Source organism: Pantherophis guttatus, chromosome 1 (assembly GCF_059756535.1).
Source record: "Pantherophis guttatus breed Tessera chromosome 1, ASM5975653v1, whole genome shotgun sequence".
In the NCBI taxonomy this organism is placed as follows: domain Eukaryota; kingdom Metazoa; phylum Chordata; class Lepidosauria; order Squamata; family Colubridae; genus Pantherophis; species Pantherophis guttatus.
Window position 1 is genome coordinate 261,817,148 of NC_142063.1, and position 20,634 is coordinate 261,837,781.

Consider the following 20,634-nt stretch of genomic DNA (forward strand, 5'->3'; position numbering starts at 1 on the left):
AGGAGTACAAAAGACAAAAAGACCAATTTGCAAAGGTTGCACAAACAGGTGGTTTTTCAAAATTTACAACGTCTTGACACTATTTTGCCCTTTGATTCTTCATACGAGTTCAAGATTCTTGTCTAGTAAGAGATCCATATGTTCAATCGTAAGTGGCTTGGACCTTTGTTACTACTAGCACTGTACCCCCTCCCCCCAAGGTAGAATGTGGCTATTCTACATGATCTAGATATTTTGGCTGTCCACCTCACAAGGTTTCAGGAGGCTGGAAATCTGAATATGAACTCCTCCAATACAGCTCTCCTCACTCTCTGAAAAAACACGTCCCCTAAAGCCAATAACCTAGCTAGCCAACACTGCTGTTTTTTCTAATACTTCCAAAGGCATTCATTTAGGAAGATGTTAATTAGACACTGTTTTCAATGTTATTGATTGCATCTTTGAATTATGTATTACTTTATGATTGTTTTTAGACTGCATATTGTAATCCATCTATATCTGCTAAATTAGCGGCATATAAATTCTGGTTATCTGTTCATCCATCCACAATAAAATTCAATAAAAAGTTGTCTTAAAATTTATCTATCCTTTTTGTCAGCTGTAAATGTTTATTTTATTTATTTTCACAAAGCATGTATTTTATGACAGATACAAGTGTAAACATAATTATAAATACATGAAAAGGATACGAATAAAAGAAAACATTAGGACAGGGACGGTAGGCACGCTGGTGCGCTTATGCATGCTCCTTACAGACCTCTTAGGAGTGACCCCACTCCTAAGAGGTCTGTAAGGAGCATGCATAAGCGCACCAGCGTGCCTACCGTCCCCGTCTACAGTAGACAAGTTTTGGGGATTTGGGGAAGAAACCAGAGTCAGGTAGTGCATTCCAGGCATTGACAACTCTGTTACTGAAGTCGTATTTTCTGAAGTCTAGTTTGAATTGGTTTACCATAAGTTTGTATCTATTGTGTGCTCTAGTATTGTTTTGGTTGAAGCTGAAGTATTCATTGGCTGGTAGGACATTGTAGTAGATGATTTTATATACTATGCTTACGTCAGACCGAAAAAGGCGAAGTTCTAAATTGTCTAAGCCCAAAATTTCGAGTCTGGTGGCATAAAGTATTTTGTTGCAAGCAGAGGAGTGGAGGACTCTTCTTGTGAAATATCTCTGGACTCGTTCGATTGTATTAATGTCCGATATTCCAGTGCGGGTTCCAGACAGATGAGCTGTGTTCAAGAATTGGTCTGGCAAAAGTTTTGTATGCCCTAGTTTGCAGTTCAATATTACCGGAGAAGAAGCTACGCAGGATTAGGTTAACAACTCTTAATGCTTTTTTAGCAATGCTGTTACAGTGAGCTCTGGCACTTAAATCATTTGAGATGAGTACTCCAAGGTCTTTGACAGAGTGAGGGTCATCTGTTAGGTCGTATCCATCCAGCTTGTATTTTGTGTTCTGATCTTTTTTGCCAATGTGTAAGACAGAACATTTGTTGGTTGATATTTGGAGTTGCCAATTGTTTGACCATTCTGACACATAGTTGAGGTCTTTTTGTAGAGTAGCAGCATTGTCAGTGGCATTAAATAGTTTTACATCATCCGCAAAGAGAACGCAGTTGCTTATAATATGATCGCAAAGGTCATTTATATAAAGTATAAAGAGTGTGGGTCCTAAAACACTGCCTTGGTGGACACTGCTGTTAACAGGTGCAGGGTTAGATAAGGCGTTACCTATTTTGATTACTTGCTGCCTGTTTGATAGGAACGCAGCTATCCACTTATGCAGGAATCCGGAAATGCCATAAGATTTTAGTTTTAGAAGTAGCTTGTCGTATACCACTGAATCGAAGGCTTTACAGAAGTCTATATAAATTGCATCTATTGATTTACCCTGGTTGAATTTTGAAGTCCATATGTTTTTGCAGTGTAATATCTACAAATCCAGTAATTTAATTAGTTCTTTCTCTTACAACCACTTTTCCTTTCTCTTCAAGTCTTAGTATCTCTATATACTTTTTTATTATCCTATGGTTCTATTTGGGCCTTAGGATTGTACCTGTCCTCAAGATTTGCCCCCTCAGCTCAAAATTGCCACCAAATTCTATTTTTAATAGGACAGTAAAGAAAAAATTAAAGTCATAGGGAGTAATCATATTAATTGCATTTAATTTAATTAAGCTTAAATCTAAATCTAAATTTAGATTTAGATTTAATTTTTCATCCTGGATTCATTTCCTTTTTTATGATGGCCAGTCTCCTTTTTGGAGGTCAACCTATGGTCTTGGCACCCAAAATATTGAGTATCCCTTCTTTAGCTCAGATCACTAGCCCTCAAACACCACATCCTACAACTTTCCTGGTCCTCGGCCCACCTGATAGAATATTTTAATGTATCCAAATTGACCACATTTTCCTTCTCTTGTGAAGAAGGGATCCTTTCATTTTCTTAACCCATGAACAATGTTCATCCAATCACAGTCAGAGAGGCGTCACTGCTACCAGCTCAATACAATAGATTGCCTTAGCACAGTAGTAACTCACAAAGCACTTATTAATAATCCCACATGGGCTCCAAGTAACTGCTGATACAGTTTGTGTGACGGGCTGCACACTCGGCAGTTAAGATACTTATATTTCTGCAGCTATAGTGTGATGTGAGATGGAGAAGAATATACAGTAAATGAGTACAAATGTAATAGTGGCTTCCAAGAAATGTAATTAGTCCTACCAGAAATATTTCCTTCAAGAAATATTTGCATTACCCCCTCCTCAAAAAAAAGGAGCAAAATAAAATTCCGATTTTTCAGTTAATAAAAAATAAGAATCAGGAAGATTTTCTAGTGTGTTTTGTTACTATTATGACAAATCCAAAGAGTTTTCAAAATATCAACTGAAATACTACTGCATTTAAAAGGTTTAACTCCAAAATAATTTGTTTCATATTAACAGTGTGTTCTATATCATAAGCTTGATCTTATCAATGTATTGCTTATACAACAAATAAAGAAAACAAGGCTAACTTAAAATAAAATTAATATTTTTAGGTTTGTTTATCCTGCCTTTATTATTTTTATAAATAACTCAATTAGGCAGCAAATATACCACATATTCCTTCCTCTTCCTATTTTCCCCTATGCGCTGGATTGGGCTGAGAATGTTGACTGGCTCGAAGTTGCATAAATTCATACCTATTGAGACCGGAACTCATTCTGTCTTGGTTTCTATAGCCAGATGCCTTAATCACTAAAAATGGCTCTTCCAGTAGACTAAACTGGACCACACCAAACTTGTTTTCTGAATAAGTAGACATACTAATTGGTTGCTATAACAAATAAACCATATTTGTTTACAACTAAATAGAGCCTTTATGCTACTAAGAAATATAATCCAAAAACTTTGAACTATGCAGCCCACATACCTTTCTTACAACAGTTTGCATTTGCTTAGAGGAACAACTGTCTAATTAAGGGTTTCTATCAGCACCCTCTCTATATAAGTAGACACTACTACTAGAAGATGAGAAATATAATAACAAATACATTTCCACCTGAACCCCATGGCACACATGGCATAGCTATAAAAAATTCTGTGGCTTGATGTTGCCTTCCTCTTGATGGCTTATTAAACTTCTCAGATTAGTATACATTAGGGAAATCTGTAGGGTGGGTCAAAAAAGTCAGGATGACTATGATAATGCCCTGGCTCTTTTGTATGTAAATTATAATATATATAAATGAGGTCGTGTGACTGAACAATTGGATCTTCTTCTTTTTTTACACACACACATACTGTACACATGTATTTGCTTGTCTCTGGCCTATAGCCCTGAAATGTCTTCTTCGTCTCCTATCTAAGGATTAACCATAGTGATCTCCTACGCAATGATTAACCAGATCCGTCCCTGCTTAGTTTCTAGACATCAGCCAATCAGCTGGACTCTGCCACGTAGTTGAAGTTAAAAGAAATAAACAATACATACAAGCATATACACTACAACTGCAGTGTAGGGACCATTACTTTCACAGAGCAAGGTCTATATGACTGGCCACTAATATGTTGCTGTATAATATGGATATTACTGTATCTATGGTCTTTTGCTGGTCCTATAAAACTAAGGAAGAAAATATCATGTTCCTAAAAGTGCCCCAAAGGAAATAAAGGCAAAGAGGTGATTAAAGTGGAAGAAATCAAACATTGAAAGGAGAAGGAGGAAAGCCCTTTTCAAGAACCTCAGACACGTGGTAATGCAAAATGTGGAAGGGGAAATAAAACTCTTTACCAGCTTGCAGGGTAACTTTGTCCCCCAAGAAAGGCAATTCCTCATGGTATGGCCCCCATGGCCCCCAATACCTCATGGTATTCTCCCCCAGGAGAAAGAAACGAAGAGCTTTGCTTCCAGATTGTAATATGTGATTACTCTTAAGTTTAGTTTGTTTTAGTTTTATTTGATTTATATACGCCCTACTCCCGAAGGACTCAGGGCGGTGAACAGCCACAAGATAAAACACATAAATACAAAATTTAAAAGCAGAATAAAACCAAATTAAACAATTTGGCCGAAGACAGATTTAAAACACCCCAATAATTAAGAACAGATTAAAATTTGCATTTTAAAAAGGGAAAAAAGGGGAAAAATTAGGCCAGGCCAGCCTGATGGAATAAAAAGGTCTTGAGAGCGCGGTGGAAGGTGCGTAGATCCGGGAACCTCCATATCTCCGGGGGGAGCTCATTCCAGATAGTAGGTGCCCCCAAAGAGAAGACTTTCCCCCTGGGGGCCGCCAGTCGACATTGTTTGGCCGACGGCACCCGGAGGAGCCCCTCTCTATGAGACCGTACCGGCCGGTGGGAGGCTACTGGTGGCAGCAGACGGTCCCGTAGATAACCAGGTCCTAAGCCATGGAGCGCTCTAAAGGTGGTAACCAAAACCTTGAAGCGCACACAGAAGACCACCGGAGCCAGTGCAGCTTGCACAGGAGAGGTGTTACATGGGAACGCCATGTCGCTCCCATAACCACCTGCGCGGCCGCACTCTGCGCCAGTTGGAGCCTCCGGGTGCTCCTCAAGGGGAGCCCCATGTAGAGAGCGTTGCAGTAGTCCAGGCGGGAAGTGACGGGCATGAGTGACCGTGCGTAAGGAGTCCCGATCCAGAAAGGGATGCAACTGTCGAATCAGGCGAACCTGATGAAAAATCCTCCCGGTCACGGCCGTCAAGTGCTCTTCTAAAGACAACCATGAATCCAGGAGGACACCTAAGCTGCAATCCCTCTCCATGGAGGCCAGTGATTTGCCCCCAATAGTCAGTGATGGCAACAACTGACTATATCGGGACGTCGGAAACCATAGCCACTCGGTCTTGGATGGGTTGAGCCTGAGCCTGTTTCTCCCCATCCAGATCCGCACAGCCTCCAGGCACCGGGACATCACTTCAAGGGCATCGTTGGGGTGGTCCGGGGTGGAGATGTACAGCTGAGTATCGTCAGCGTACTGATACTTCACCCCGAAACCACGGATGATCTCACCCAGCGGCTTTACGTAAATGTTGAACAGAAGGGGCGAGAGGACCGACCCTTGTGGCACCCCACATATGAGGTGCCTCGGGGTCAACCTCTGCCCCCCTGCCAACACAGACTGCGACCGGTCGGAGAGAAAGGAGGAGAACCACAACACAGTGCCCCCCCACCCCTAACTCTTCCAACCAGTGGTCGATGGTATCAAAAGCCGCTCAGAGATCTAATAGGATCTAATAGGATCAGGACAGAGGAGCAACCTCTGTCCTCAGCCCTCCAGAGATCATCGACCAATGTGACCAATGCCGTTTCCGTGCTATACCCAGACCTGAAGCCCGACTGGAACGGATCCAGATACACCGTTTCATCCAGGTGCTGGGGGAGCTGTCGCGCAACCACACTCTTAACAACCTTTGCCACAAAGCGAAGGTTGGAGACCGGACGATAATTAGACAACACTGCCAGGTCCAGGGAAGGCTTCTTGAGGAGAGGCCTCACGACCGCCTCTTTCAAGGCGGCGAGAAAGTCACCCTCACTCAATGAAGCATTTATAATCCCCTGGAGCCAGCCTCGCGTCACCTCCCGAGAAGCAGCACTAACCAGGAGGGACACGGGTCCAACAAACATGTGGTCGCGTTCAGTCTACCCAGAATCCTGTCCACGTCATCAGGAGTCACAGGATCAAACTCATCCCAGATAATGTTCTCAAGACCAGGGTTTCAGTCATCCCCCCTGAAACCACCCAGTCAGAGTCCAGACCTTCCCGAATCTGAGTGATTTTGTCATGCAGATACTGGAACGCAGTTTGGTACAACCGTTTGGCTACATAACACAAGTTTGAAATTATCTAATGTCCAATAATTAACAAATTATCTGATTAAAATTAATAATAGTTTGTAAAGTTTGAACATGGTCCCAAGCTTTAGATGATCACAAAGAACAAAAGGAAAGACCTATAATGCCTGGCAATAACCAGATATTAAGTGGTTAATATATCCAGGGCTAGAACAGGATATTGGTCTATCTGCAGTAGCCTCTTTCTCTGTGCACCAGTTATTTAAAATAGTTATTTAGCTGCTGTGTTTATAGAATGACAAGTACATGGGTATTCCCATCATTTCATAAGCCATCTCAACACCAATATCACCAATGAAGAAGCATCCTTTCCTTCAAGCCAAGCAAAGGATCAGGAAGACTTGTAAATTCACCTGCATACCCTCATTCTGCCAAAAAATACAATTATATTTTGTACCTTTTCTATAATTTCTACAATTTATTGTTTGGTGAATAAGGAAATTGGCCTGGACCATATAAGAAGAATCTTTCCATTATACCAAAGGTATCTCTCAAGATTGTAAAACCAGGACTTACTTTGATTTACAAATGACCAAATTACTGATTTATTAAGATTTTTTTAAATTAAATGACATAAACCAGGTTAACTTACTAGTAGAAAGTCAGCGTGATTATCAGTACAAGATGATCCAAGCAGATTCATGCATCATTACTCAGCAAGAAGCACATGAATGCAATTTTTTTGGCTTTGTTTTGTCTTCATAGTAACAGGGACTCTATAAACAGATCTCACACATGTAAAAATGTTGTAATCTTAAAATCCTTTAAGGGTTCTTTCTTGTATTGCCTTACAGCTTGAATTAAGTATTAAGAAAGCATTTCTTCAGTTACATTTGGTCATCTACACCTATTATGGAAATGGGAAAGCCAGGGTCACTTGAGCCAAACTTGTTAGACTTCCAGCCAATGTTTGGCTGATTACATCAAATAAATATTTGAAGGATAGTTCCATGAATGTATTGCAACTCAAATAAAGTCTCTTGTAATCATTTGCAAACTAACAAATGTATTATGACATACCGGTAATTCTATCTACCAAAATCCACTTCATCAGAGACAGAAAACGCTATCTTGAATTAAAGTCAAATTGGGACATAGTGATAAAGGGAAGAGATTGTAAACAGTAACGAAAATATATACCTTTGTCCTATTTGGATTGACCCTTCACTCCCTTAGCTACTATATCTTACATGCCCATGCCATCAATTCACTAACTACACATATTCAATCTTGTTCTAAAGACTGAGCTTTCTTCATTAAATTTCCTTTATTGCTGTGGACTCATGTTGTCATCTTAACCCTTAGATGCCCCCAGTTAAAAGAATCTGCACATGTTGTTTATGTTTAGAAGGCTGGTTCTGTCTGACACATTTGTGTATGCATAAAACAGTCTTAAAGGAAAAACTTACTTTAATTTTTTATGTTGCATCTGTATATCACAGGAAATAATTCAATGAATTTTCTAAAGATGGTATATATAACTGATTAAATGAAAGCAGCTTTTCAGAAAATCAAAATGTTTTCAATTTATCAGCCTGATACTCTTTATCTTCTTAATGTTTATACCCCTTTCTAGGGTGGTACAAGAGTGACTCATTCATATATATATATATACACACACACACACACAAACAAACAAACACACACACACACACGTCTTTCAATCTCTAGTATCTCTCACATTCTGCTTTAGTTGCCATATATTACCAGTAGCACATTTAATTTTTTTTGGTCCTCAGACATCATAAGAGCTTTCTTAAATTAATTGGCAGTTTGTTTCCATCAAGGAAGTTGGGTGGGAGGGCAGGAGGCATCAACAAACTCAAGCTGGCAGCCAGGTCTTGACTTCTTTAACGTCCTAATCTGCTGTTTTATCAACAGGTTTTCAACAAAACCTGCCACCCACCAGAATAATCTCCTATCAACTGAGATTACTTAAAGTGATGCTGCTTGAGAAATCCCAGATTCAATTTCTGAGTTAAAATGAAGCTTATCAGATAGCTCTTACAATGCAGGAGCTGTATTTCTACATAGAATACCACAAACATTCAATCTACATTTTAGCCTAGTATGCTACACAAATTCAAAACCTATAGTTCAACTATTATTCAAATTGGATGAAGACTCTAGTATTGTTAAATAAAGGATCATTTTCCTACAAGTAGGCTCATTCATTATAATCTTGCAGGAGGAATGAGCTTTGTAAAATCTATTAATTCCATCTACACTCCTGATAGTATAGCTCATCACATTTCCAGGCTGATTTGTCAAAAACCAACAACTGCGCAAGTTCAAGACAAATTTGAAATGCTGTTAAGATTTCACTGATTGTGTATTTAATAATTTTTCTCTTCAGTGAACACATCTGAAGGGCACCAGGGGAAATATTCAAAGCTTTTGGAGAATTCTTGTAAGTTTCACCATCATAAAACATTTTGCCCTCAATATCGCATCGTTACTGAAAAGGTTACAGTATATAAGGCCTAACAAAAAGTATGTATCTATTTATAAAAATTATAGGTCACCCATCTTACCTCAAGATACCGCTGGACAGCTTGAAATCAAAATATGGGCTGCAAAAATGTTAATAGCTACTAGATGGTGGCAAAGGTGTAGAGAATACTAGCTGTTTATTCCAATCTAGTGGCAATAGTTAACAAAGCCATGTACAAGATTAGAATTCTTGGGAAGTTAGAACCATTTATTAAAATTGATTCCCAATTGTATCTGTTAAGACTTCACCATAAGAGAAAATTCAAACCCTCTTCAGTAACAAAACCACACTTTATACAATTCATATAGTTCTTTCTCCGCTACTTTTTAAAGATTTGCCAAGAACGATGTCTAATCTTTATTGGATTTATCTTGTGTCCTTGTTTCAAGAGGTAAAACTATCGCAACTGAGATTTTATAATACTAAACTAAAACAAAATAATAATTGCATTTCAACTGTAACTTCTTAATCTCCAAACTATTATCATAAAAAAACATATAAATCTTTTTCAAACTTCACACAATATAGAAATACTAAAAAATAAGTAAAAAGTAAGTTTGGAGATCATGACAAAAATCAGATCCAAGGAAACATTCTATACATACTATCATTTATTGTCAGTAATACTTCCAGTGCTATTCCTAAATATGAAAAACTGGTAACATGCAGGTACACTATCAACATTTCATTTGAGTACAGTATATGAAATGACGACTATTTTCCCCTTACAGCAGAAACTTTTTTAAAAAGTTGCTTTTTAATCTATGTAGAAATGGTGCAAACTGGCATCAATTTTTAAAGTATGGAAGCTTTATTGAATGGCAGTTTTTTGACAAAGAGCTAGATGGAGCAATCCTATACATATATACTGAAAAGTAAGTTCCATAGTGTTTTATAGAATGTACTTTTATATTATACAGAATAGCATTATTTCAATAGCATAAGTGGAGAAAAATCAAAGCTTGAAACATATTGCACAGACATTTCTTTTAATAAAACAAAAATAAAACATGGGTCTCGTTCATATTTTCCATTTGTAAACTCCCTCGTGTATCTCCATCATAATACCGTAAGACTAAGGTTATAAAAGTATTTTCTTGCCATTCCATTGAAATAAATACAATGCTATAAACCAATCATTTTAAAAATTTGTGAATGGGCAGCTTACTAAGCACAACATTTTTCTAACCCTAATAGCAATAGGCAATATTTTCTATTAAATCATCTAATCGTAAAAGCCCTTTAGAAAGTTCAGGAAAAAATGTCAACTGATTAATTAGTAAAAAATGAGAATATTCTGCAAACTGCTGAACAGTTTTATTTGTAATATATTATGCATTAATACAGAATTATTACATACAGGTCTCACATATTATCAAAGAGAACATGCATCATTTAAAAGAACAAATGTGGGCACAATGTAGAAAAAAGTAACTATCAAGATCTTCTCCCTTATAACAAATAAATGAAGTCTGGTGCTACAACACTGTTCTTAGTCCTAAACAATTTTATGTACAGTATTTTCCTTAGAGCTACATAAAACAGAAGAGATAACATCTTTTTTTTTCCCACATTGCTCTGTATTATTCATGTTTTCCAGGCAAGGAACAGCAATGGTGTATCTGACAAGTATTTTAAGTATGAAATTATTAAATATTTCATGTAGATCTGTGGAAAAAAAGGTGGCATTGGGGGCCAGGGATTTCCCCTTCAAATGTTGATTTCCCATCATTAAAGTACAAAGGCAACAAACGCTGGGGAGAAAGGGCAAGAACAGGCTTTATTCCCTTCCCTCCTCCTTCAGTTTCCCCAAGGACAATATCAGGCAAGTCTTTAAAGGACTCTTCTCAGTCTCTCCTCCAGCCCCGCACCCTTCTTCACACTTCCGCACAGACATTTAAGGGCCGAAGATTACATGGAGCAAGCATGGATGAGAGCGCCTGTGGGTTACATAATCGTATCTAAAGATCCATATGCGTACCGATTATATAAGAGAGGAGGGGGGGGGGAAAACACTTCTTTGCAAGAGACTACCAACTGGGGGAAGGGGGCGGAGGCGAGAGCCAAGATTTCGTTGCAAACCCCTAAGGAAGCCAGCATGCAGAAGAGGGGAGAGAGGGAGATCACATCTGCTTTCGCAGCCCTCGCAGCAGCAGCAGCAGCAGCAGCAGCAGGCAGAGCCCCTTGTTAACCCCCTTCCTGTGGCTTTTACACGTCATGGAACATTCCCGGAACGGGCCAACGTTCCACCCACTTCAGGGAACAGACATAAAGGCGCAACACACAGATATCCTTCTCCTCGGCTTGTCCGCCCTCTTCTCCCCCCCACCTCTCCCCTCCGTTCGCCCTGCACATTCATTTCCCCTCCTCCCCCGCGCGCACAGCTGCCGCCGCTGCCGCCACGCGCTTTTTCCTCGGCCCCCACCAGGGGGGCTCCCACATGCCACCTCCGCCCCACAAGAAGTAAAACGAAGCCAAGCTCAGGCGGTTGCCACAAGTCACCCGGGCGACCCTTCCTTTCCCCCCCCCCCACCCACTCACCCACCCAGCGCAGGCAGCCCAGCGCTTTGAAACGCTTTCCGACTTAAGCCAAAAAAAAAAAAAAAAAACCCGCCGCCCTTCGCAAGGTCTAGCCCCAGCGCGCGCGGGCGTTTGCGCGCGTGCCCTCTTCACCACCTCGCCGCTAAGCTACCTTGAAATGGGCGAGAGAGAGCAGCGATGCCTCAGCCGGGACCCCGGCGGCAGCAACCTCCCTTCCTTTCTGAGCTCCGCGTCCTCTCTTCCTCCGCCTCCTCATCTGCTCATTAGTAACCATGCACATACTTCTTCCCCACAGGAGGAGATTACGCAAGCCCGCTTTGCTCCTTAATCTCCATACACTTACATGCTGGGTATTCCCCACATTCCCTAACAGCAGGCCACGAGCAAAGGACCTCGTTCGCGCGCACCGGCGCGCGGGCGCGCACCCACACACAAACACACACGCATATATATTCACATACAAAACAGAAAGGGTGGGGAGGGGGGGAGAGGATTGTCTACCGGCGGGGGGAAAAGGAGGAGGAAGGGGAGGCGGTTCTTTTTAAGTCAGGTTGCCAGATCTGAACTTCGAATATGCAAATCAAGAAGCGCCACACACTGGAACAGCATGTGACAACGCTCGCAAGGGTCTCTGCAAGATCGGTTTCCATTAGTCAAATGTGCGCTGCATCACAGGCGGTAGAGAAACGCTCTCTGCGACGCGCGGCTTGTGTGACCAGCCCCGTTACCCACATGACAAGCGAAGCGAGGGACGTTACACATACGTCTTGTCTCCCCCACTCCCCCCCAGACACGGACACCTTCCCTATCTCCCCCGCGGGAACTGAATAGCCCGGAGCCGGACGCTGTCCCCGACCACTCCCTTGGTCACCTCACTTGACAACCCAATCATCTTTCCAACTATGGCTCAAAAAGACACCACAGGGCAGCGCATCGTTATAACTACGAGCCCTTGCTTTTCTATTACTTCCCCCCCCCATACACACACACACACACACACACACACACACAGAGGCAGCTAATGAAACAGCTCGATCCCTTCTCCGCTTCCTTATTTTATGGCCAACGTAAGCTCCAGTAACAAGGATCAGGGCCATGTCAAAGAACTGTCAGTTATTTTTTTCCCTCCCCCGAAGAGAAGGATTCGGTATTGGAAATAAACGAGGTGACAGGCAGGTAGGTATCTTTGCAGCAAAAGCTCACCTGGGAGTCAACGAGAAGGAAAGCCTTCTGCACCGCGTGTCATTTCTTGTTGCGCCCTTACTAAGCCTGGGTCTGGGGTGCCTTGCAGCTTTGCTTTAAATAGCGACAGGTATTCCACAAGCCAACGGGTGTCTGATTCGTGTGTTTCTGTTCAAATCGATCATCGCTTTCTCCTTTTATCCTCCTCGATTAAATAGAATAAAAAGTATCTACCCGCGCTGTCTTTCTCGCGCCGTATACAAGTACATACACACCCGCACGGATACAGATACTATTCGTATGTGTAGTAGGTATGTCTATAAATATATCAGCCTTAAAGGACGAGGGCCGAGAGGCCGCAGTGGTCGGTTGCGTGTGCGAGTGTTTGTATTTTTCCTCCCTTCTGGATGATAGGAGCCTCTCTGATCTGCAGACGGACTGGGTTATTCCTGGCACCACTTCCCAGAACAGAAGTTACAAGGGGAGAGAGCAAGGGGAGAGCTCAGCCAGTGATGTCATCGGATCCCCCATTGCGTCCCGGAGAAGGGAGGGGAAGTAGGCTGAACCAGAAGATCCAGTCCCCGAGAGCCCTGGCTCGAACGTGTGTCTGTTTGACAGACGGAGCGTGTACGAGAGGTGCTCCGTGCAAAGCGGGGGAGGGAGGGAGGGAGGGAAAGGGAAAGAAAGGAAGGAAGGAAGGAGGCGGGGCTTCCCTGATCGCAGAGGGAGCTACGAGTCCCTCCGTCGGTCAGGGGAGATCTCGCTTCCTCTTCCCTCCCCCTGCAAAGGGAACTCCCCGGAGAGCCGGTTTCAACTTGTCATGCGAAAGTTGTGCGTCTTCCCAGCTTGAGAATTTCCTTTAAGGATGTGGGTGGGATCTTCTGTTCTGCTGCCCATTTTCCCTCCTCCTCCTCCTCCTATTTCCCTTTTGTTTCTTTCTTTCCCGGTTCTGCGCCTCCCTGGGCCGGCCAAGGTCATATTAAGTGCCGAGAGAAGATTTAAGAACCAAATTTAAGAACAAAAAAAAAAAAACCAAACCACCCCACCACGCCGACCGCATTCCTGCGGCATTTTTAAAGTTTGCTTTTTTTTGCAGCTGCTTCCAACCTTTAGGACAACCGCCTGTTCTGTGAATCGTTTTTTTTATTCCGTTGGAAAGTCGATCCGCAGTTTGCAAAAGCGTCGCTGGTTTTGCATATGACCCTATATATAATGTCTCGAGTTCTTCGAACAGTTTAGACGCCCTGCCCATTTCCCGACGGAAAACAATTCGCTTAGGAATTCCGCTGCAGGCTTTCGAATGTATAATTAACTCTTTTGTTCATCTCTTAACTAATCCGTATTATTTTGATATACGTACCGGGGAATGTAGAATTTACAGTAAAAAAAAAAAGATCTTAAAATAGGTTGAGTTTATTTCGGCTTAAGGGAAGCAAGCAGGTCGTGATAAACTCGTTTCGAGATCGGAAGGTCTGTTAACGGCTGTCAATCTAACCGCAGCCTTATTATATAATACGGTGAGTTGTTGCGGTTCTTCCCCGATTCGCCTTGGGACCTTGTGCTCCAACTAGAAAGTCAAAATGTTTGACGTCGGCTGTGCTTGCCTGTTCCCAAGGCGGGTAGAAAAACTGATGGAACGCATTATGGAAAAATCGGATGTAATGGAATCAAAACAGATCCACCTACGACTCATATGACTGTAATGTGCTGACCCGAGAAAACCACCAGAAATCACAGTTTATATCTGAGCTCAATAACTGTGCAGTCTCCCATACTGGGTTGCTATTTGGCATAAAATCTTGCTCTGTGAGCATAATTTCACAGGGCATCTAGTTGTTCTTTCCTGTTGGTATTCCTTCCAACTTTTCACACTATTTCTGCTGTCAAGTTTCGTTCCAGTGCTTGTCCATTAAAGAGCAGATTCTTTTTGATTTCTAATTATAAGGCTTCCCCATCTTCTATTAAAAAGTTTAAATTGCTCTTGTATTCAAATGCAACATCCTCCTACCTGGACGTCAACAAAAATAATTGTACAGATGAGCGTCCTGGTGCAGGCCCATAAGTTTGATTCAGTTAGTGGATTTTGCAATGTTGAAAACCATAAGGACCTACATTTCAACATTTTATGTTATTATGAAATCGGAATAGATGTCTATACAGGTGGTGGTTGGTAGAAATGGATGTGACCCACTGATCCATGTTTTACAACTTATTTTATTTCAGGAATAACAAAAAAAGTTGTGTGTGTGTATTTGAAATGGGAAATTCTTCCTAGTTTTTATGGTGTTTGTATAATGTGTAGCTACTTTCAATTTTTGCACACAATGCCAAATTTTGCAGATAATTTCTGCAGTGTTTTATTACCTTTAAAAACACCGCCTCAATTTAAGAGTTTAATCAGACTGCCACAATTTGTCCTGGCAGTACAGAAGAATTGCAGAAGCTCTCTTAGACCTATCTGTAGGAACAGTTCATAACTGCTCGCTGCAGTCTTCACTTGGGTGAAGAGCAAATTGTTTTGTGATTGGAAATGCTGAAAGAAGAGCATGAGGTCACACCATCAGACCTCTGTAATTTAGGATGTCAACTATTTTGCTATCAATTACTTTCTAAATCCGTGATGGCGAACCTATGCCACGCGTGCCACAGGTGGCATGCAGGGCCATTTCTGTGGGTATGCGAGCCATTGCCCTAGATCAGCTTCACTGCACATGCACGTGCGCCTCCCACCGGCCAGCTGATTTTTGGGTCTCACCTGCACGGTGCCCATGCCACCCCGCCCCTCCCAGAAGTCTCCAAGTAGCCCGTTTTAGATGCCAGGTAAGTACAGGGTTTGCACAGAGGCTCTGGGAGGGCGAAAAACGGGCCTACTGGAAGTCCGGAAACAGGCTATGGAGCCCCAGTGGGGCAGGATATTGGGGGGGGGAGCATCAGGGGTGAAATTCAGCAGGTTCTGACAGGTTCTGGAGAACCGGTAGCGAAAATTTTGAGTAGTTCAGAGGATCAGCAAATACCACCTCTAGCTGGCCCCAGAGTGGGGTGGGAATGGATATTTTGCAATATCCTTCCCCTAGGAGTGGGGAGGGAATGGGGATTTTGCAGTATCCTTCCCCTGCCATGCCCACCAAGCTAAGCCCACAGAACTGCTAGTAAAAAAAATTGAGTTCCACCACCGTGGAGCATGAGATATCTCAGTGGGTCAGGGGAGCCTTGGGTGGTTGGAAGTACTAAGGCCCCCTCCCCATGGTTTTCTCCACCCTGTGATACTTCATGTGCACTTAACAACCTGAGCATTCGATTAGCGAATGCATTGTCATGTTCAATTAACACAACCCCATTAATGAATTCCTCAGGTTACGAATGTAATTGGCAGACACTATTATATTCGCACGTCAAGGTCTACCTGCATGTGCTTTGTGTTGTAGTCCTCCAGCAGCCTGCGGACCTGGCAGCAGAGTCGGACAGTGAGGCTGCGGAGGACAATGGGCCAGTCCTGGAGTCAGGGGAAGGCCCTGACGAGGGCTCTGTGTTGGAGGCAGAGATGGGGCCAGGGCCATATGGGAGTTATGTGTGGACTCCGGAGCCTCCAGAGGCAGACAGCAGAGAGGCAGAGGAACAGGAGGAACCTGTTCCTAGTGCATGCATGCAAAGAGCTGCCAGAAGGCAAGAGCAGCTGAAGCAAAAAGGACAACTTAGGAGTAAGGCCAGAAGATGATTGGCTACTCCCATAAGGCTTAAAAGAGGAGCAACAAGCTGTTGGGTTCTTTGTAGAAAAGCAACGATGATTCCAGTGCTTCTTGTCAGCGTCTCTTGAACTTTGTGGGGGGTTTGCCAAGAAAAGCCTTTGGCAGGTTGCCAAGACATCAAAGGTTGGCGATGAGGCCAACGGACTGGTTATTAAGAATTTATTTTGGACTAAGCTGAGAATGAATTAATTCTCAGCTGTTTTAATAAAATAAGTTTATTGAGGACTGAATTGTGTTTGGTAATCACTACTTGGGCCTCGGTCACAACACTTTGATTGTCACACTTGCATACTAAGAAGGATTATAAATCAAAGTAAAATAACACCATAATAAATGGAATAACATAATGAAGTAGATTCACATCCAGACATTCTTATTTCCTTTATTTTACTGATCTTTAAAATAACAACATTTGCTGTGTTGATTTTTTATTTTATTTAAATTTATTATAGCCATCTAACTGTAATGAATTCTTGGCAGAGAACAATTTTCTAAAAAATCCATTAAAACCTAAAACTGGACAGACAGCCTGAACTAAAATAATCTAAAAATGACACAAATCAAAGAAAAGAGCACATTGCAAAAATGAGACATTTCAATTAATCAAAAGAAAGAAAAACAAACAGCACAAGAGTTATTTAATGAATTTTACTTCAATATGGATATTGGAAAAGCAAGTTTTGGTTGATAGATTTGAGTATATTTCTTATATATATGTAAGAACACATAAAATACTGCAAATTTTTTATCTGAAAGAAAAATACACCTATTACACACTTAAACATATTTGATTAATTCAACATCATTTCCACAGTTTGATTAATTTGGGGAAGATAATTCACCTTTAAAAAATTATTCACATAATACATAATCCCTGCATTATGAGCGTTCCCTAAGCGAATGTTTGAACATTATGCGATCAGTGCCTCTTAGTGTTTCCGAACAAGGCCTAAAACTATGAATCTTGCAGCACACGGCAGTTGTTCGCCCTTACGAACAACCGCAGAGGCGTTGCAACGTTTGTCCTGCACGTTGCCGGCCGAAATGGAGCTTCTGAAGGGCGGATCCTCAGAAGCCCTCTGTTGGATCCGGCCCGCTGAGCCTCCGTTGCAGGACTGCCTGTATATAATAAATCAGAGAAATATGATCCATATTTGAGTTGGGAGATAGTAGGAATACAAAATAATCAAGAGATAGGATAGTAAGAAGCCATACCAAATTTAGCTTTAAACTTCTTCTAAATAACTAAATGTGAGACAGCTCAAAATAATGAAAGCTAGATCCAGATAGAAAATGGAACCACAAAGATCTACTGGATTGGCATACAATTCTATTGGTAATCTAAAGGGCCCTGTTTAGGTTACTTGCTGCCAGGGTGTTTTCAGGTAGTGTGCTACTCCTCTCTTGACATATCTGGCAAGATTTTTTACAGGTGGTCTTTCAGGGACCATAAGATGTGATCGGGGGCATTGATTCTGTCACATCAAAAGCATAACTTCAAATGACAGAACTTTCTTCTCTTCATGGTATTGTATGGTAAAAAGTTGATGGCATATAAACCACTGAGTCCAGTGGAAAACACTGAAATAGCAGGCTATTTACATCCCGTCAGACAAACTACCCTGTGGGCAGTGATTGAGATAAAAATTCTTCCTTATCTACCAGCATTTCATCTGCCCTGGTAATCAACACATTTCTTTCAAGTATTTACAGGCTCATCAAAGACATCCAGTGGACAGAGCATTGAAAACCTCAGAAGTTCATTATGAATAATTATATACAGACAGGATTGGTCCTATCTATTCCAATAGCCTTGATAGTTACATTAGTCAAAGAGGAATGTATTTACAATACTATCTACGTGAGCTACATAGCTAACTTTTAGTTTGTATAACACAAGAATGTGATATTGACATTGCAAGGAGATCTGAGGCCTATAACCTGCCCAATAGATCTTTGTCCCTCCTATTAAAAGCAGCCAGATGTGGAAAACCAATGTGTAGGCTACAGAAATGGTCAATACTGCAATAATACAACTCTCTGGTTAGCCTTATAAAGAAGACATCAGTGTCTTTAATGTCGTGGATAAGGTGCTAGAACTGATGTGTCAAATTCTAGGCAGTTGGGAGATGGCACTGCTTACCTGGATCTATTTCAGTCCACCATTTAGATTCATCATGGAACTGTGACTATTGAACCAGCTAAATCAGGGAATGATTTAGGGGTTCACTATCAGTCAAGAATACTATGCCTATTTGGTTCTCCAGAATTTCTCAGTGGCTGCTTATACATTCAGATAGTAACTTGAAGACTTGTCATGTGATATGCCCTCACATTGTGGAAAAATATGCCTCACAAGTTGTATTTTCCAGGCACACATGGGCCCAACTTCCTAGCCTTTGTAAAGGTTGCAAAAATCATATGGTTCCACTTAGAATTTGGTAATTAATGTAGAAGGCTACTTAATTGTTTAATATTACTTTTGACATCTTGTGACTTATTATGACTTTACCCAATACTCTTTTTATTTTTATAAATCTTTTTTAATATCTTTCATTTTAACTTCAGAAGACATGGATACATTCAAACTCCAATAAATCCAAAAATAATAATTTAAAGTACTATTTCAAGAATGAACAAATAGTATAATGAAACTTTCACAATGCATCAATGCTTATGAAAGCGTAGAAAACAAATTAATTTCTGAATTAATATTCTTAAATATAACAGCATCATACTTAATAAGAAATGCTAAATATAAATGAGGGTTGTCTAGAAGAACTATATAAAATAAAATACTAAAGAGGCATTAATTGGCCAGGCAGACCAGATATCCAAGCTATCCAAACTTCAGAAATTTAAAAGCAAACCAACAATGTACCATAACTATTTTATCACATTGTAAGCCACCCGCAGTCACTTTGGACAGTGAGATGGGTAGCATATAAATTAATAAATGAAATCCTCAGTGCCTTTTGAGCAATAGTTGGGAAGATTAAAAAGAGGTATAGTTGATGATGGCATCCACCTCTGGAACATTCAGTTCTTATGGGGAAGGTAAGAGGGAAGAAAATATGTAACTGTAAGCTAACCAGTCTTCACTTGTACTGATATAAAGAACTCCTCAGCTTTGCTCTAGGATGTTTTTAGATTATCATAAGATTGGTTAGGAAATTCATAAACTCTAAATTCAGGGTAATGTAATATTAATAGAGAAATATTTTGTGAAATAGAAAAGCAGAACGCTGAATTTCAGAGCAGCAACACTGAAATCAGCTGGAGCAAGTTACATAGTGTATATGTACAGTTTGATCCTGTTTCCATCTGCTTCTCACATGCTGCGTAAATACATTCATGCATATATATATTCTCATTTACTTGCTGCTCTTATCAGAAAAGGTAGGGCTTAACAGTGTCTCTGATTTCATGATCAATCAGACTGATTCCTCATCTTTGTCCAGTGGCACTCAAAACACCTCTTGAACCTTTTCAACTTCCTCATCTCCTCTGTAAACCATCAGGAATGCCGACAGTGATGGGCCAAGGGAGGCTCCCTGTGTGTCACTCGTCACTTCAGCAATTGTGGTCACTCTCCTGCCCTGATTCAACTCTCTTGGGCGCCCTTCAACTGGCTTTGGAAGCTTCACCCTTCTATCTGCTCCACCACATTCACTGTCCACTCCAGCCTACTCCAGCCTTGCTCTGAATGCCCTGCTTAGCAACCAAACAGACTTACTCATTGGGTTTTCCAAGTAGCCACCATTCCATTCATTCAGCCTCAGCTGGATCTGCAAAACTCCAGAAGCTGGCATGGTAAGGATCTGGGGACAGTAGAGAATTGGAGAAAGTAGGCGAAGATCTGGGCAAAGTTTAAAGACTAGGAGGCACACCTTGACTCTGAAAAACTCCTCTCCACACAGCTCCACAGCCATGCCTAGGCACCCTACACTACATGTCTATTCCTGTCTGCCACTTTAATTCATCAATTTATCAATATATATTACTATTTGACATTAATACACCAGTGATGATAGTGGGATTGAACAAAATGAAGAATGGCTAAAGTTCTCAGAAAACAATAATTTATAAATCAGAGACTTTTCTTTTAGGCTTAATGGGCAAAAATCTGGAACTCTGTTTTTATAATGTTGACAGCAGTGAGAACGCTCTATGCACAAAAATGAAAATAAATGCTAATTCCCACAATGAAAGAATTGCTGGAAAAACTGATGGATTAGCAAAGATGCTTTAATCAAAGAAAAGAATACATCTAACTTTGTTTCTACTTGGAAACGCTTCTGGATTTTG

The 20,634-nt window shown here is 41.2% G+C and overlaps 1 protein-coding gene and 1 long non-coding RNA gene across 11 annotated transcripts in view; both read right to left on the reverse strand.

Annotated features, from left to right (window-relative positions):
* HIVEP2 (HIVEP zinc finger 2) overlaps positions 1–13,247 on the reverse strand; it is a 145,085-nt gene extending 131,838 nt beyond the window's left edge. For 2 of the 10 annotated variants that reach the window (XM_087882837.1, XM_087882836.1), the window contains exon 1: positions 12,602–13,211. The gene's annotated coding sequence lies outside the window, so the exon portion shown is untranslated. Of the gene's footprint in view, positions 1–11,549; positions 11,874–12,601 lie in introns of those variants that run through there. The other 8 variants (XM_034418935.3, XM_060692258.2, XM_034418934.3 and 5 more) reach the window with 8 other exon arrangements.
* Positions 13,248–16,959: 3,712 nt separating this feature from the next.
* On the reverse strand, positions 16,960–20,201 carry LOC117666403 (uncharacterized). The gene is made up of 2 exons (XR_004591771.2): positions 20,063–20,201; positions 16,960–17,445 (listed from the first exon to the last, which is right to left on the reverse strand). It is a non-coding gene; the product is annotated as an uncharacterized LOC117666403 (long non-coding RNA).
* Positions 20,202–20,634: the final 433 nt, after the last annotated feature.